This window comes from Notechis scutatus, chromosome 13 (assembly GCF_049901735.1).
Source record: "Notechis scutatus isolate UNSWTSFEM ecotype Mainland chromosome 13, rNotScu1.2, whole genome shotgun sequence".
Taxonomy (NCBI): Eukaryota; Metazoa; Chordata; class Lepidosauria; order Squamata; family Elapidae; genus Notechis; species Notechis scutatus.
Genome location: NC_142021.1, coordinates 5,783,775 through 5,803,241, shown reverse-complemented (window position 1 = coordinate 5,803,241; position 19,467 = coordinate 5,783,775). Strand labels below are relative to the sequence as shown.

General features: G+C 43.3%; 1 protein-coding gene across 1 annotated transcript in view; it reads right to left on the bottom strand.

The window, feature by feature from the left end:
- Window positions 1-19,467, bottom strand: part of RFC5 (replication factor C subunit 5) — a 352,752-nt gene that overhangs the window by 229,311 nt on the left and 103,974 nt on the right. The window lies entirely within an intron of this gene.

The following is a 19,467-nucleotide window of genomic DNA, read 5'->3' as shown; positions in this document are numbered from 1 at the left end:
TTGTTACATCCTCAAACACCCAAAACTTTAACCTTAAACTGTGTACTGTGGACCTCACCCCATTCCTAAGAGGTCTATAAGGGGGTGTGCATAAACGCACGAGGGTGCCTATTGTCCCTGTCTTACTGTCCCCATTTATCCATTTATTCATACTCATTTATTATGTATATACTTATATCCGTTTATACTTTTATGTTTCTATGTTATGTTGTGTTTTCTTATACATGCTTGACAAACTAAACTAAATAAAAATAAATAAATTATGTTGATTTGTGTAAAATAAAAGCAAGATATAAATATCACCATCATCAAGTCCTTGTTTACCACAACAGATAATCTAAGCCAGAATAAAATAATTTCCTATGCAGTTAGTTACCCCAAATAATATCAAATAATACCCCTTTTTCAGGATTGGCTTTCCCCCAGTTTGTAGAAACAGCACCCTTTTTGCCTTCTTTCAAAACTTTGGGGGTCGCCGGTCTATGATCCTAAGCTGAGTCGAAAGTAGAATGTGACTTTAAAGGGAAAAAAATTCAGAAAACTCTCAGTAAAGTCCCTTTGGGAAGGAATAGTTTGGTGACAGGCAAATTAATGAGCCTCTAATAAGCTTTAAATTAAATTTAACAATTGTGCTTGCATGGTAGAAGGGTGATTTTCATCTCTTCTCCCGGAAGTGCTGTTATTGCAAATACATTATGTTGCAAGCACACGTTCAATATCCCATTAAAATAATTTTGGCCATAAATCTACCAGCTGATAACCTGTAGGTGAATGGAGCTGTTTGGAAGGAAAGTTTAATTGGCCACCGACACTTCTGGGTTTATGTTACCTAATATGTTTTTCCCCCAGAGATGATGAAGGTGAATAGGGGGAGGCATCAGTTAAATGCCTGTGGCCCATGGTATATCAAAGATGGAATTTCCACACTTTTACTGCTAACTGCAGGCTAATCATTTTTTGCTCCAAGTGGTTGAGAAAGTCCAGTTTTATTTAAATTTCATTAAGGTGCTGGAAACTTATTGGAATCTGCTAGCCTTCATTGATGAATCTGCGCCTCTGGGATTTTGCATTGGTCTCCCTTCTAATTGCTAACCATTTCTAGAATATTTTTTTGAGATCAGATGTGGTTGACTAGATGTTGTCTCCTAGTTGGGCTCCAAGATGCCAGCCACTTTACATAATGCAAGCACAAACAAGATGTTTAAGTTTTGCAAGTTCAACCTAAATCAGACCAGTGCTGGATGTTCTTACCCTGAGCCGTGTGGTGCAGTGGTTAGAATGCAGTATTCTAAACACTGCTGACTCTGCCCACTGCCAGGAGCTCGATTCTCACTGGCTCAAGGTTGACTTCACCTTCCATCCTTCCAAGGTCGGTATAATGAGTCGGCATAACCCAGATTGTTGGAGGCGATATGCTGACTCTGTAAACCCCTTAGGGCTGGAAAGCACCATATAAGTTTAAGTCAGGGATGTCAAACTGAAAACGGGGCCAGCCTGGAAATATCAAAGGACTGGCCCGCAGTGCCTCTGGCCTCGAAAATGGGCCATGTGTGGGGAGCCCTGTGCCTCGTTTTCACCCTCCATGGCCTCTTGCAGCAATTTGCCAGCCAAAAATGGGCTGAAAAACAGGGCTGAAAATGGGCTGAAAAACAGGCCTGAAAATGGGCTGGAAACCGCCCCAAAACAGCTGGCAGAATGCTGCAGGAGGCCATGGAGGGTGAAAACGAGGCACGGGGGGGGGCTGCATGTGGACCCCCTGCACCTTATTTTGGCAAGCAGGGTGCCGCAGGAAGCATCCATCCAGCCCCCTCCCCCCCCCACACACACACTGCCTCCTTCTGTAAGCCCGCGGGAGAACTTCAATGCTAGCCCTCGAAGAAATGCAGTTTGACACCCCTGGTCTAAGTGCAATTGCTTGAAAAGTCTCCAAATAATGGGCAGAGAGGAGGGGGAGAAACCCAATAAATTAATATTTCCAGCCCTGTCTCCTCCTCTATCATATTATCAGAAGTTCTCCTGTGCTTGGTTGAACAATCAAAACCTGAACTCTGATCGGCACCATGAATCTTGATCGGTTGAGTCCTCTTGATTGAGACCATTCACATCCCTTCTTTACGTAAAGGCTGCTGGTGCATTTCCAGTGAGTTCAAAAAGTTTGCTGTGGAGCTACCAGCTGATGCCTTAAGGTCAGTCGGAACAGCTGGTTAGGCCTCCGATTCCATAGAGGAAGTTTCTCATTTTAAAAGTTTGCTTCCTTTTTTCTGAAAGTCTGAAAAGGTCTCCAAAAGAGACCAGTGGCATTCACATCTCCAAGCAACAGACCGCGTGGAATTTTCCATTACAATGTGGTGGATTCTGTATTTTCTATTTCAGTCTTTTATTTATAATTCCACACCTGCATTTATAAAGCACTGTACGTCTTGTGGCAAACTTGCAGTCAAGACTTTGTTCCCTGGAATAGCTGAACCTATCCCCACGAGTCACAACGTTTTGTTCGGAAAAGCAGTTTTTCTGGGCCCCCAAATCAGTGATGCCGATGGTTGGAGGAACCTAAGACAGGGATTTCTTTGTTGCTACACATAAATTGTGGCCCTTGTGGCTTTTTCATTAGCTCCCACCCTGAGAAGCATTTGGCTTCCATGTTTCTCAGAGCAACGGTTCCTTGGAATTTTAGTACAATTATGCAAGATGGGTTTCCTTCTAGCAAGTTTCTTCAGCGCAGGTAATCCTCGACTTGTGACCCCCACAATACAGCCCAAAATTTCTGTTGCTAAGCAAGACAGTCGTTAAGTAAGTTTTGTCCCATTTTACGGCCTTTCTTGCCACCGTTAAGTAAATCTCTGTAGGTGTTAAGCTAGTTGTCAGGATTCCAAGTAACATACCTGTAGCAAACAAAACTCCGAGGCCGATATGTTCCTCAAAGAATAAGTTTATTGGATATGTCATATTGGCACAGGTTGGTGAAAACCGACTCTGAATATTCCCGTGGTTTTGCCCTGATGAAAAGTGAACATTTGTCACTTTCTCAAAACAAGCAGTCACATGGTCCAATCAGGACACTGTCCAGTTGCTAGGTGATTCTGCCCCCCTCTTTCCCGAGCACCTGCAGGAATGTCCTTGGTTCCCACGAGAAAGCATTTTGTTTTGTCTACAACTACCCCAATTATCTCCATTCCCCTCTCCTAGCCGCCTTCTCCAGTGTGTCAGCACTGAAGTCCCAAAATGGCCTCAGTCAGGCCAGCTTCAGGCCGGACACCTAGTAACATAGTTGTTAGGTGAATCCGTCTTTCCATTGACTTCGCTTGTCAGAAGGTCGCCAAAGGGGGATCCCATAAATAGATGCCAGTTGGCAATTTTGATCACGTGGCCATAGGAATGCTGCAGTCATAAGCATGAAAAACAGTCTTAAATCATGTTTCCAGTGCTGTTGTAACTTAGAATAGAATAGAATAACAGAGTTGGAAGGGACCTTGGAGGTCTTCTAGTCCAACCCCCTGCTTAGGCAGGAAATTCTAGACCACTTCATACAAATCAAATCTCTTCTTAAAACTTCCAGTGTTGGAGCATTCACAACTTCTGGAGGCAAGTTGTTCCACTGGTTAATTGTTCTGGAGGAAATTTCTCCTTAGTTTTAGGCTGCTTCTCTCCTTGATTAGTTTCCACCCATTGCTTCCCATCCCACCTTCTGGTGCTTTGGAGAATAGCTTGACTCCCTCTTCTTTGGGGCGGCTCCTGAGATATTGGAAAATGCTATCATGTCTCCCCTAGTCCTTCTTTTCATTAGACAAGACAAACCCAGTTCCTTCAACTGTCCTTCATATGTTTTAGCCTCCAGTCCCCTTCAGACAGACACTAAGTGAAAGGTTGTTGAGGACTACCAACAATTGGCTTTTCTTGATTGGAGGAAAAATGGGATAGGAAGAGTTGTAAAGGAACTGTAAGAGATGAGCAAGCTGAAGGAGGGGTCAAATGTGTCATCAGTCTTGAGTCCCTCCACGCCTACAAGGGAACTAAGTCCAGCCCACTGTAAATTCTGTTGACTCTTTTCTATGGCCCATTTACTTTGAACGCTTGTAGTTCAGAATCTTGTAGAGAGGGTTAGCACGCAATAAACCTGTAATCATTGGATCCACCTGGCTTTCTCATTTATTGCTGATTGACAAGAAAATTCAAGAAGGTGACTATAAAAATGTCCATCACACGTACATCCTTGAACGATCTGCTTTTGAAGTCAAACTTATTTTTTTCTTTCTTTTAGGGGATAGGTATCTCAGTGAGCTTGGCTTGATCCAGACGGGATCAGAGAGCTTTTATGAGAAGCTACTCTGGTTTTTCAGAAAGGCTTGGGGAAATCTTTGCTCAGGATGGGAGTTCAACGCCTGGAAACCCCATGCTGTGAATTTATGAATGGAGGCTGGCAGGAAAATAAGAACAAATGCCCCGCCCACCTAAATTCCTTTCTCTCTCCTTCGACAAAGAGTAACCTTCCTGAAAGATCAGAGAACTGTGGAGAAGGGAGAGTTTTTCTTTCCTCGTACTGCAGTCTATATATAGCAGAGCCCCTCCTTGTTAGTTCAATCAACAACGATCATTTTCAGAAAAGCGTCAGGAGAACACAAAACCGTCGGTTGGCATAGATACGTCAGAAACAATGTGCCACCTTTCCATTGCTGCTTTGCCTTCCTTGTAGTAGTTTGGAAAAGGTCTTTCTTGGGGGGACTAAAATGCAGTGCTGTAGCAAACACCAGTTGCAATCGGTATAAGTGCCTTACTCTCAAGTCCTCTATGTCACGGACAGAAAAGAATATTTGTAGCTGAGGGTGGAACTGCGGGGACTTTGGTGCTCTCTGAGCTGGGTGGTTTTCTTGCAGACGTTTCATTACCCAAACTAGGTAACATCATCAGTGCTAGAAGGGAGTGGGGTTTGCAGAGGGGAGGAGGAGGAGGAGGAGGAGGAGGAGGAGGAGGAGGAGGAGGAACGTGGGGTCCTTGATTTCTTTGAGCTTGGTTCTTTTCTTGCAAACGTTTCATAATCTAACTAGGTGACATTATTAGTGCTAGAGAAAGTGGGGTTTGTGGAGGAGGAGGAGGACTGTGGGGTCCTTGATGCTCTCTGAGCTTGGTAGTTTTCTTTCAGACCTTTCATTACCCAACTAGGTAATATCATCAGTGCCAACAAATTGCCTTGGGTGTCCTTGGAATAGATGGGGCCAGCCATGCTGTAACGCAGAGTGAGAATCTTCTTTAGAAAGAAGTTACTATACTTTGAATAGTATGCAAATCCAAGCCTTACCTTGGAGAATTCCGGACGTAGAGAATTCAAGAAAACAGGTTCCATTCCTCCATGGTGTGTTTCCTAAAGAACAGCAGCGCCTGCAACTTCTGTCGAATTCTTACAATCCCCTGCTATATTCCCCACACGTCCCTAGGAAGACCAGACGGATGCCTCTGGTTAAAGAGTCAGCGATCAGATAAAAGCCCCCGGAGTCCTTTCTCGTCTCCCCTGTCGCCACATTTCTTCAAAACGGACGGTGTCCTGGCTGGCCTAAGCTGCCCTAATTTTCAGCATCTCGGGGCTTTTGATATATAGCTCCCGGGGCCTTTTTGATTAACCGGTTCACTAATTAGCTTCCTTAAAAGCCTCTTTATAGGTCTCTCTTCCAAGAGGGAAGGGGAAATGAATCTGTCTCTGTGGGAGAAATCATGAAAAAAAAAAAAAAGGAAGATTAGCGCATCACTGATTTCAATTTGAGATTGGCTTAGACTTTAAACATCATGGGAAGGATTGGGGGCTCAGAGCCAGTTTCGTTTGTGTTCTGGTTTTATTGATATTGTATTAAACTTTCACTTTCTTTAACTGTAAGGAAAGACACCGTCTTTGCTACTGCATTTATTTACAGCTTCACTAGCGCATCGCCTAGTTGCAGTGGTGGGATTCAAATTTTTTTACTACTGTTGGGCATGGCTTGGTGGGCGTGGCAGGGGAAGGCTACTGCAAAATCCCTCCCCACCCCACTAACCTGCTTTCCAGCTCCGTTCTTCTGGGCAGGGCAACCAAAGAAGACCCAGCCGATCATCTGGGACTCCATGGGAGGCAGAGAAGAGATGGAGTTGGTGGGGCCAGTCAGAGGTGGTATTGGCCAGTTGGCATGCCTCTCTTTTAAACTCCCTTCCCAGCTGTGGCTAATGAAGGGAATCAGGGCCCTTTCCTCCCTCATAAGCCACACAACCCACGTTGCTCGCTTCTCCGTTCCTCCCTGCATGCCCTAGGATGAAGAGGAGGTGGGGCTGGGTCTTCCTCTGAACTCCCTCTCCCTTGTTCTACCTCTTCCCTGCTCTGCCCAGATGGACTTTGCCCTTCCCCAGTTTCCTCCACAGCCAACAGAGACACACTCCCACTCCCTGTCAGCTGTTTGTCTTCCTCCTCGGATTCAGACTCTGATGGGGGCATGACATTTTACTTATAATTACGTGGACTGTGTATATATACGTTTACTTCTCTTCCGTCATGTCCTCATCATACACTAAATAATAATAATAATAATAATAATAATAATAATAATAATAATAATAATAATAATAATAATAATAATAAAATATCAGTTTAACAGTTATTACCTATCTTAACAGTTAGGGTCCTTGGTTAGGACTCGAGCAGTTGAGCTATCAACCAGCCCCAAAGGCTGTGAATCTCAGTAACCAATTAACAACAACAACAACAACAATAATAATAATAATAATAATAATAATAATAATAATAATAATAATAATAATAATATTGCTCCAAATGAAAGGATTCTTCTGTTTAAACACGTTTGTAATCAGAGGGAAGTCCACGGGTCTATTTTATTTATCGGTTATAATCTCTACATCTTCTTCCACACTGGCCCATCTAGGGACATCAGCAAAACAAAGGATGCAAATTATGAAGTGCACTTGACAATGGAGTCATGCAAATGTCACAATTATGTACTTGTATCAGAGGTCAGGGGTCAAACTCATAATTGCCGCAGTTGTGTAATTATGTCACCGTGTTCCTCTTTCGGCAGCCTGGTGGCTTGCCTGGACCAACCGCGAGCAAAGTAACCAGAAATTAGGGCCATTTTGATCTCCAAAAATGAGACTTGGAAATGAACAGCAGCACAAACCTCATTCCTCCCCAATAAATACATTTAAAGGAGCTTCCGCTTTTTCTGGTGCTCATGGAGCATTTGCACAGTCCTGGGGGAAAAAATGTGGCACAGGTAATCCTCTACTTACAACAATAATGGACTCCCAAATTTCTGTTGCTAAGCAAGACCTTTGTTAAGTGAGTCTTGCCCATTATTACGATCTTTCCTGCCACAGTTTTTAAGTGAATCACTGCAGTGGATAAGCTCGTAACCTGGTTGTAGAAGTGAATCTGGCTTCCCTATTATTGGCTTGGCTTGTCTTGTCAGAAGGTCACAGAAGAGGATCACATGACTTTGGGACACAACAACGGTCATAAGTATGAACCAGTTGCCAAGCATCTGAATTTTGATCACATGATCATGGGTGTCAGAGTTTTTAGCAATCCAACCAGCCACACAAGTAAATAATTCAGCAGGATTCATTTATGGAAGAAACTTGTTTATATACAATAATATAAAACATGATGCATGTATACAATACCCATGCAGCTCTAGCAATGTGATAGCAAGGACACGGGCACAGAAACAATATATATAGCACAGAAGCACACCAACTCTTATATATACAGCCCAGTTACTCTAAATCATGCCCAGGCTTTGAGCCATCTGACATGGCTCACAACAGGTGCCGTTTCTTAGTCACCAAACAGTTCCCATTGGCTGACTTGTTGTTATGGCTATCCCAGCTCATAATTTCTTATATACTGACAATGGGGATGCTTCAAAGGTCATAACTTTGAAAAACAGTCATAAGTCACTTTTTTCAGTGCCGTTGCAACTTTGAACGGCCACTAAATGAACTGTCGTAAGTCAAGGACTACCTGTATTTTTCTCCAATTGCTACATTTGCACACCAACAGGCTCTGAAATCCTTTGAGTAGGGGGGTAAACATGATGCTCTGCCCTGCCCAGCCTTCAGCTTCAGTTCCGCTGGCTCTCATGCCTAAAGTAGGATTAGAACTCAGAGAGAGAGGTGGGGGAGAGAGAGGGAGGGAGGGAGAGAGAGAGAGAGAGAGATTAACAAAGTTGTAAGGGACCTTGTAGGTCATCTAGTCCAACCCCCTCGCCCAGACAGGAAATCCTACACCAGGGGTCTCCAATCTTGGCCATTTTAAGACTTGTGGACTTCAACTCCCAGAATTCCTCAAGTCTTAAACTGGCCAAGGTTGGAGACCCCTGCCCTACACCATCGCTGACAGATGGCAGTCCAGTCTCTTCTTGAAAGCTTCCAGGGATGAAGCTCCCACCATCTCTGGAGGACTGGCCTAAAGTCACCCATCCCATTCTCATGACTAAATCAGGATTAGAACTCACTGCCTCCCGCTTCCTAGAACTATCCAACATTCATTTTTCCTCCATTTTGATCAGCTAGCTATTTCTTTGAAGTTCAGATGCTGGATTTGAAGGCAGAATATCTTTGCATGTATGTCTGTTTTAAATTACCTTGGAAACCTCCCTCTTGCGACCTTGATAGCACGAGTGCGCAGAAACCGACCTCGGGCTAAAAGGTGGGGATTGGATTAACCTATTACAAATTCAAAAGAATGTCATCTTTGACCTTGACACAGAGCCATCAGTAGGTTTATCCTCCATGGTTATTTATTAAATTTTTCATGCATCTGTCTAATTTAGTGGCTATCTCCACATTCTGAGCTTGCTAGATAAATCTTTTGCACGCATAGACTTACGTGCAATTACACAGAAACCATTTGAGAAAGCTATGAACCTCTTGTGCACACTTAAAAGTCCAAGCCACTTGAGAACATTGTTAATAAAAACAGCACCTGCTAATTAGATTTCTTTCTTTCCTTTTTTTTTAAAGTACTTCATTCATTTTATGGAATTGTCTGCCACAAGGTGTGTTAACAGCCGTTATCTTGAAAAAGTAATGAGATAAATTCACAAAAATTAGCTGTCTGTGTTTTCCATGTTCTTCAGTAACCTCAGTAAACTAAAATAGTGTAGAGGACTCACAACTGTTTCCCCCAAATGTTCAGACTACACCTTGTTTGTTTGCTTGTGTCCTGCCTTTATTATCTTTACAAATAACCCACAGATGTAGCCAATACACCTTCCTCCTCCTATTTTCTTCAAGCAACCACACTGTGAGGTGGGTTGAGCTGAGGTGAGGGGTACTGGCCCAATGTCTCCCAGCCAGCTTTCATGTCTAAGGCAGGACTAGAATTCACAGTCTCCTGGTGATTGGCCCAAAGTCACCAGTTGGCTTTCAAATCTAAGGCAGGACTAGAATTCACAGTCTCCTGGTGATTGGCCCAAAGTCACCAGTTGGCTTTCAAATCTAAGGCAGGACTAGAATTCACAGTCTCCTGGTGATTGGCCCAAAGTCACCAGTTGGCTTTCAAATCTAAGGCAGGACTAGAATTCACAGTCTCCTGGTGATTGGCCCAAAGTCACCAGTTGGCTTTCAAATCTAAGGCAGGACTAGAATTCACAGTCTCCTGGTGATTGGCCCAAAGTCACCAGTTGGCTTTCAAATCTAAGGCAGGACTAGAATTCACAGTCTCCTGGTGATTGGCCCAAAGTCAACCAACTGCCTTTAAAATCTAAGGTGGGACTAGAACTCACAGTCTCCCGATTTCTAACCTGGAGGCTTAACCAGTAGGCCAAACTGGTTCCATGTACTATGAGTGCCTGTAAGTGCAGGTTTGTCAGAGGAAGCCATTTTTGGTATTCCGATGCATGTGGTGCATCTTTTCTTGCTAGGTTGGACTGATTCCCCCCCCGACCACCTGCTTTCTATCTCCAAATATGCCCCCTCTGTGCTTGTCAGGAAAATATTTCCAATCTTGCAGGCGGGTCTGTTGCTGGTTATTAGACGCCTCTCTATTGAATTAGTTCTTTTCTCTATCAAAATGAGAGGGTGAGGTGGGGGAACTAATGAGATTTTCATTAGCTAAGTGTGATATAAAACATTCCAATGTCCCAGTCTGGATCAGAATACCAAACCTGCTGGCAATTCTTCTAGGATTGCTTAATCGGTTCTCGCTTCTTTTCACCTCTCCGCTCTTTCCAGTACAGAAACCAAATTCACTCTTTGGTGTAACTTTCCCCTCTCACATCCCTTTGTTCTAAAGCCAGATCAATTCCCAGATCTAGCAATCTGTGCAGCTACGTTAATTCCCAGGAAGGACCTCTTGAAAGACAGAGCACAGAAACAAAAGTCACCACTGGTTATCACCTACAGCTCACAGTTCAAACCACTCGCACGCATTATTTATAAGTTTGAGCCTATACTGGACAATGTCATTGCACTTTCTTAAGACCTGATTGACAGGCCCACACTTGGCATTCAGACCACTACTTGACCTGCAGCGGGCTCTCACATAAAGAAACAACGCTAAAAATGAGAACCAGATGCCCCCAATTTACACCAGCAGTACCACCCCAGGCCTCAACAACTTTCCACACAAGATTAGAAGCACCTTCACACACTCTGTCCCTAATGGGATGTGTGCCACCATCTGACAGCAATGTCCTTGCACAAAAATAGGGTGCAAATTTGACATCAAGACTCAAAACGTGGTCTAAGTAAATTTCAGAACACAAAACATGGACCAAAACATAGACTTATTATTATTACTGAACTTACATCAAAAGGTTTAAGGCATTCTCTGATGCTTTCAACAAACACCATGGATTTTCAACATATTGCAGTTCTTAATTGGCTCATTTAATCTGTTCTTTCCCCTGACTCACTCCAATTTAAATCCTACATCAGTTTAGCCATTCCATCCATCTGATAAAGTGAGCTGTAGCTCGTGAAAATCTGTGCCTTTTTTTAATTATTATTGACTAGTTAGAAAAGATGTTAGTAGACTCTTCTTTATTCCTTAGTGTATAAACACAAAGAAAGGGGCTGTGGAAAGACGCAGGAAAGCAAAATTCAAACTGTAAAAAGTTATTGATTCAAGTCATCCAACCCTTCCAATACTTTGGAACGATGGAAATACAATGCAAAAGAAAAAGTAGGCCAAAGAAAGAGGAGCCAAGCATATCATGTGAAGAAACAAGCTGGAGCAAAACAAGATCTGCGAACGAAAATAAAGAATTGCAAAACCTTGTGTAAAACAAATTGAAATCCTGAAATTCAGGACCTAGAAAGTATTAATAAAATAGCTGCCACCGTGAACAGTCTCACCGTTAACAGCCAATACTAGAAAACAGAAAGGAAGCAAGAATGAATTATTGAAAGAGAAGCCAAAACACAATTTTGAGAGGTTCCCCACAACAGCTGGTGAAACCCACAGCTTTAAATCAAGTAGGACTTGAGATTCACCGAAGAAATTTAGGACCCACAATCCTTTGGTTCTCTCTTCTGCGTCCCCTGGGATCCTCAGCCGGGCCACTAATTGGGCTTATTGTTAGCATATTGCTGGGGATATCTTTCCACATGCTTTGAAAAAGAGAGCAGACCAGATCTTCTCTTTATTGAAACAAACTTGGACTAAAAAAATATTTTCTATGGAAAAAAGGAACCCACATAGTAGGTAGGGAGCATCCAGTGGGACAGCTGCAACTTACCACTGAGAACTGGCTCAGACAGACATCATCATCTTTTAATGACCCCATAATCCCTTGCGGGGTTGGAATCTGGGCAACTGAATGGAGCGGAGTGTTTTAATGGCCGGATGCCCTTCCAGTTGCCAATGCAGAGTCTTGTTCAGCAGATCTATTCTCATTGTGCCCAGAGAGGGAAAAACCTGCCTCTCCCTAGGATCAAACTCACAGCCTCCTGATTGTGGGGCGAGAGCGCCACCTCCAGGCCACTGCACCACTCCTGGCTCAGGCAGACATGTCCTATAGAAAAGGGTGGGCTTTGAGCAAAACATCACCAACAGCTGTGTCCCTTGTCTTAAACAGACAAATAGATAAATAGGCAGTGCAGAGAAGAGCAACAAAGATGATTAGCGGGCTGGAGAATGAAGCATCTGAGGAAGAGTTGCAGGAACTGGATATGTCTAGTCTAACAGAGAGTTAGGGGTGACGTGATAGCAGTTTTCCGATATTTGAGGGGCCCTCCCAGAGAAGAAGAGGTCAACCTATTATCCAAAGCACCAGAAGGCAAGGCAAGAACTAACGGAGGGTATCAAACCCAAGAAAGCAGGAGTCCAGGCTGTTCAAATGAATAGGTTTACTGCATGCCAACACTGTACATTATTCTGAACTACAAATGGCCAAAGCAAGTTGACAGCAGACAAGAGTCCATGGAATTCAAAACGGGCTGCGCTTTGATCTCTTGTAGGCATCAAGGGACTCGAGACCAATGAAGCGTCTGACCCCTCCCTTGGGCTCAGTCTGTTCTTCTCCTACAGATAGAAGATCGTTAAAGAGAGATCCAACCTAGAACTCAAGAGAAATTTCCCGACAGGGAGAACAATTAATCCGTGGATGTGGTAGAACTCAGATTTGAGAGAACTGTGCCAAAAAGGAGACGCTAATGTTGGAAATCTTGTATCATCCAGGTAAAATGTTGGGGGATTCCAGGAAAGGCAGGGGCATTGTGGTGAAAGGGTTGGACTAGAAGTAGTAAGACCTGGAGTAACTTTAGTCAATAGTAGGTGACTACTAGACCAATTGACATTGGAGTGTCGCGTTGCCCCAAACTCCTGCATGAAAGCTAGAATACAAATCAAACAAAGCAATACATAAACAACATCTGTTCCAATATTCATATTCTCAATTAATTCCTGTGCGTTGTCAAAAGTCTAGTTAATGTTAATTAATTCTCCTTCTTACAAGACCAGGTTCGAGACACATCACCAGGGAGAAGAACCTATGTGGCTGCTAGAGTAATATAATATAATATAATAATTATAATATAATAATATAATATAATATAATATAATATAATATAATATAATATAATATAATATAATATAATATAATATAATATAATATAATATAATATAATATAATATAATATAATATAATAATATAATAAATATAATATAATATAATAAATATAATAAATATAATATAATAAATATAATATAATATAATATAATAAATATAATATAATATAATATAATATAATATAATATAATATAATATAATATAATAATATAATATAATAATATAAAATATAATATAATAAATATAATATAATATAATATAATATAATATAATATAATATAATATAATATAATATAATATAATATAATATAAAATATAATAATATAATAATATAGAATCATAGGGGACGTGCATAAGCAAACCAACGTGCCTACCGTCGCTGTCCTGTTGTTTCTTTTTTTTCTAATTCGTATCCATTTCATGTATTCATAACCATGCTTATACTTATACCTGTTATCTAATAATCGCTTGACAAAATGAAATAAATAAAATAAATAAATAAACTGACTGAAAGCACAGGCTCAATCAATCAACATTCTCCTTAAATTAAAACAACATCTTGCCCTAACCCTCCCACTTTCCCCCCTGGGTCCTTTTCCATGTTTCTTGTCCAAAAAAAAAAAAAAAGGTGCTTCATGTACATGCTCAGAAGCTTCTCTGTCTTCATCCCTGTGTTAGTCTGGAATTGGCAAGAAAATACAGGTAGTTCTTAACCAGTGGTGGGATTCATTTTTTTTTACTACCGGTTCTGTGGGCGTGGCTTGGTGGGCGTGGCTTGGTGGGCGTGGCAGGGGAAGGATACTGCAAAATCCCCATTCCCTCCCCACCCCACTAACCTGCTTTCCAGCTCCGTTCTCCTGTGCAGGTCAACCAAAGGAGACCCAGCCAATCAGCTGGGACTCAATGGGAGGCAGAGAAGAGATGGGGTTGGCGGGGCCAGTCAGAGGTGGGATTGGCCGGTTCTCCGAACTACTCCAACTTTCCACTACTGGTCTTCCCGAACAGGTCAGAATCTGCTCAATATCACTCTCTGTTGGATTTTGAAGCAACCTTTGGTTGAAGGAGACCCTTTGAGTTTGCAAATGCTAAGAATCTCTTAAATCTCCCCTCCACTTCACCTCTTCTTTCTCAGTTTCCCTTGTTTTGATCAGGTGAAGAACTCTTGATCACAAACAAAAGGTCTCTCTTTCTCTCTCTCTCTCTCTCTCTCTCTCTCTCTCTCCCTGTGCATGAATGAGTGTGAGTGTGTGCGCCCAAATGCACACTCATGCAATTGTTGCCATGGATATGAGGAGCAATTACATGGAGCAACAATGTTCAACCTGAGTTCTCACTGTACTTTGAAGAAGGTAGGGGAGAAACGGGGAGGGGCAGGAGAGACAAAGATTAAAATTGCAGGCACGACTGAAAATGAGCGCCCCCCCCTTTTCTCCTTAACGGGGCAAAGTGAGTTCTATCTCCCCGTATTCATCTGGAACATGGGGGTCCAACCTTTTGGCTTGAGTGAAGAGGAATTGTCTTGGGCCCAAGTAAAATATATATAATATAGTTTATACATACATACATACATACATACATACATGCATACATACATACATACATACATACATACATATATGTGCGTGCGTGTGTGTGTGTGTGTTTTCTTAAGTTTTCGCGGGTACTTACATGTATGGCATTCAGCTTTGTTCGGGTATTTTCCCACGTCATTGTAGTTGTGCTTTTAAAGTTGTAGCAACGTTTCGGCAGAATCTCATCTGCCATCATCAGGCTTCTGTGTGTATGTATATATATATAATTATATCTTGTGGGGCCTCATTATTAGCTGGGCAGGTCCACATGTGGTCCATGGGCTGAGGATTGGACATGCCTGATCTAGAATGATAGGAGCTGGACCTTTTTGAGAAGAAGGATCAAAACTGTTCCAGGATGGCTAGATTCCCATTCTTGTAGCAGATGACCAGACTGAGCCCAAAAGAAGAGTCAAACATGTCATCAGTCTCAAATCTCTTTGTGCCCACAAGAGATTTAAGTCCAGCCCATCTTGAGCTCCACCTACCACCTATTTGCTTTAACCGTTAGTAGCTCAGATTCTTATAGAGATCTTAAGCTTACAATGAACCTTTACATCCATTTGAACTGCCTGGGATCCCTGATTTCTCACACTTAACCGTTCCTTTTGCAAGTAGTTTGGTACAATTTACAGATCATGTCTGACCATTGTTTACTGAGCAAACCACAATAGGCTGTCACCCAGTCGAATCCATTCATTATTTAGAGATGAGGCTTCCAAGGTTCATTCACTGCTCTACGCTGAAGTAAATCAACTACAGAATACTGTAGCTCATTGAGACGTGGTGGCGCAGTGGTTAGAGGGCAGTATTGCAGGCTGACTGCCGGCTGACTGCAATTTGGCAGTTTGAATCCCACCAGGCTCAAGATTGACTCAGCCTTCCGTCCTTCCGAGGTGGGTAAAATGAGAACCCACATTGTTGGGAGCAAGAGGCTGACTCTGTAACCTGCTTAGAGTGCACTGTAAAGTACTAAAGGCTATTGCTGTTATTGCAGTGTGGTGAATTACATCCACAAGTGGATTAAGTAGCCCAGTATAAAACAGGGTGTCTCCATGATTTTTATTTTATTTCTTTATTTGCATGCTGCCTCTATTATTTTTACAAATAAGGCAGTGAATATATCCAACACACCTCTTCCTCCTCCAATTTCCCCGACGACAACAACCCTGTGAGGTGAATTGGCCTGAGAGAGAGAGTGGGACTGGCTCAAAGTCACCCAGCTGGCTTTCATGGCTAAGGCAGAACTAGAACTCACCATCTCCCAGTTTCCAGCCTGGCTCCTTAACCACTAGACTCTCATCAACTTGCTGCTCTCACTTTTGACTCTGCTTTCTTTTATTTTCACACTGCAGGAAAACTGACTTTGGGGAAAGGGCAGAAAAAAGCTTTGGTGCTCTGAATTTCAATGGCCACAATCTCATTCTTCTAGCTTATTTTAATTTAAAAAAAATAAGAGTTTTATCGTTTGCAATTATGCTTTGGCAGGGCACACCCGTTCCTATACTTTTGTACATGGTGCACATACAGGACATACATTGCCAGCCAAGTTTTGTTTGGAGTTCAGTTCTGCTTGTCCTTAAAACCTGGTCGAACCAACTCGATCCACTGGTTGGTTCAAAGGGGTGATGGTGTCAACTCAAAATATTTCTATGGTCTTTTTAGAGTTGCCAACAGAAAGGGAAAGGGGAGCAGTGCAGCAGCCTGCAAACTGAAAGTGCATTCCATAAATGTTTTCAAAGATAGGTGACCCAAGTTTCTGCCAAGCAACATTCTAACTGGAGAGCATGATTGATGCCTCTGGGCTATGGATGTGTCCCATTGGAGAATATGAATTATGATACACCCAGGGGGTGGGGGGAAAACCAGGGTCAAGGGTGACAATGAATGATGTGTCTCAGAGTTGGCTACTCTCAGGCAGTGCCGGACATGTTAACTCCCAATAAATCCTTTTGAAGTTTTCGAAGTTTGGCTCGAGACTCACGATTTAATTGGGGGAACTGCCAGAATCCTGATGGAGCTTCAGCTTGGATGGTTGTTTTGTTCTGAACTTCTGACGGTGTGATTTTTTTTTAAAATGCCTTTATTGTATTTTTATGGTGTGTTTTGTAGGCTGCTCAGGGATGTAACAAATTAGCGCAACCTAGAAATGTCATAAGCTAATAAGTTATAAATAAATACCTTTCATAACAACCTGGGGAGGCCCCGGTTTTACATATCATGGGGTGATGATTAAGATGCTGAATTGGCACTGAGAAATCTCCTTGGGATGTAGAAGGGCCCCTGGCTGATTTGGGGCCACTCTCCAGCCAGCCTACCTGACAGGGTTGTGTGGGTGGAAAATAGGAGGAAGAAATACTATCTATGTTCCCTTGACCCAGTGGTGGGATTCAAAAAACTACCTGTTCTGTGGGCATGGCTTTGTGGGCATGGCAGGGGAAGGATACTGTAAAATCTCCCACCTCACTCCAGGGGGAAGGTTACTACAAAATCCCCATTCCCTCCCCACCCCACTAACCTGCTTTCCAACTCCGTTCTCCTGTGCAGGGCAACCAAAGGAGACCCAGCCGATCAGCTGGGGCTCAATGGGAGGCGGAGAATAGAGGGGGCGGGGCCAGTCAGAGGTGGGATTGACCAGTTCTCCAAACTACTCAACATTTCCGCTACTGGTTCCCCAGAACTGGTTAAAACCTGCTGAATACCACCTCTGCCTTTACCTTTTTATTTACTTAGCAAAGATTTAATAAATATTGGAGATGATCCTTTACATTTGGAACCATTCACAGTCTTATCAATGGAGTCTGTGCAGTGATCTATCCCTCCATATTACTTTCTATGCAGGAATATAATTTCTATTTTTGTTTATTTCCTAACTTTATTATTTCTATAGATAACCCAAGGCAGTAAACATACCCAATACTCCTTCCTATTTTTCCCGTAACAGCAACTCTGTGAGGTAGGCTGGGATGAGACAGTGTGGCTGGCTAAAAGTCACCCAGCTAGCTTTCATGCCTAAGGTGGGACTAGAACTCCCAGTCTCCTGGTGATTTGCCCAAAGTCACCCAGATGATTTTCACACTTAAATCAGGACTAGAATTCACAGTCTCCTGGTGTTTGGCCCTAAATCACCCAGCTGGCTTTCATGCCAAAGGAAGAACTGGAACTCCCAGTCTCCTGGCTTCTAGCCTAGTGCCTTAGCACTTGACCAGACTGGCTTTTTTCTTTCTGGCCTTTCTTGGTCCTCATCTGGTTAGTTACTGTGAGAACTGAATGCTGGGTTAGGGCCCCTTTGGTTCTTCTTCTGTCCTCGAACACAGCATTTTGAACCCCTGAAAAGACAATGTGGACATTAAGTGGAAACAATTGGAATCTATTCACACTATTGTGCTTAACTGTAAAAGGAAAGGCATACTGTGCTTGCCAATTAGCTCAGTTTTCATAGATTTATTTTCCTGTTTTTAGTTTACACTGGTTTCCATGGGTGCATTTTTTCCCTTTCCTCTTCCATTTTTACACCTTGAGGTAACTGGACAATAATAACAAGTATTTTAAAGGGCTTGAGAGCAAAATACAAAAATTATCTCTCTCTCTCTCTCCATCTCTCTCTTTCTCTCTCTCATCCCCTTTCTCTCACTCTTTACTTCTCCCTTTCCTTTTCCCTCTCATTTTCTCTCCCTCTTTCTTTCTTCCTCTATCTCTCTTTCTCTCTCCCCCCTCCCTCTCCCCCCTCTTTCTTTATCCCTCTCTTTTCCTCTCTCTCTCTCCTTCCCTCTCTTCCTCTTTTTTTCCTTTTCTCTCACTCTTTAACCCTCTCTTTCATTTTCTCTCTTCCTCTTCCTCTCTTCCTCTTTTTCTTCCTCTCTCTTTCTCTCCCCCCCTCCCACGTGTGTTGTGTATGTGTAAATGCCATCAGCAGGAGAATTATGTCTTCCCTTCCCCACCTCTGTCATTTCTGGCAGCTCTGCTAGAGGGGAGGGTGGAACTGCATTGTACTACTAGGGTTTAAATTTAAAGCACAATACACCTTCCCGGGAGGATGTAGGTAGAACGTGGCGCAATTCCATAAAAGAAATGGGTCTCGTCACCCTATCCCTCCGCCCTTCTCTTTCTCAGTCTGTTCTACCCGACTAACTTGTTGCACCCACGGGTGTGTGTTTTAGCTAGCCTCGCTTCCAAAAGGATGCAGATCAGAAAAGCCCCCCCTGCATTTTATCCCGCTTTGGAGCTGGAGATTCACTGCAAGGGACGGCTTGTGTGTACTTTTTAAAAATCCGAGGAAAGGTCTCCCAAACGGGGCTTGAGAAAGAGACGGTTGTGGGTTGTGTGTGTGTGGGGGGGGGTGTTTAAAAGACAGAATTGTCGCGGCGAGTGCGATGTTGGAGCACCGGCGGGGCAGATTCCCTGACTCCCCCGACGTCTCTTTTCCCACCCTCCCCGTTTCAGATTCGGAACGCGGGGTTTATAATCCTCTCGGGCGCGGTGATAAAAGGGCGAGGCCACCGCCGCGGTGCCCGATCTTTCTCCGGTTAACTCAGAAGTAAGTCCCGACGAGCTCCTTCTGCACTTTCCAGCGGGGGGGGGGAGGGGGGGTCTCTGTACATACTTTACGTGGGAGTAACTCCCTCCGAATGCAGGGAGCCGCCGGGGAGGGGGGGGGGTAAGCGCCTTCCCAAAGACGCGCGCGACTTTCAGGCAGCGCTCAGCACCTGAAAATGCAAGAAAGCGAACCCATTTCCGAACCTTCCCCCCCTCTCCCCCCAAAAAGACGAGGGGAGAAACCGCGTTTGTTTGTTTTCCGAGGGGTGGATTCCTAGCAGGCCGGGGAGCTGCGTTCCCCATGTCCAACCAGC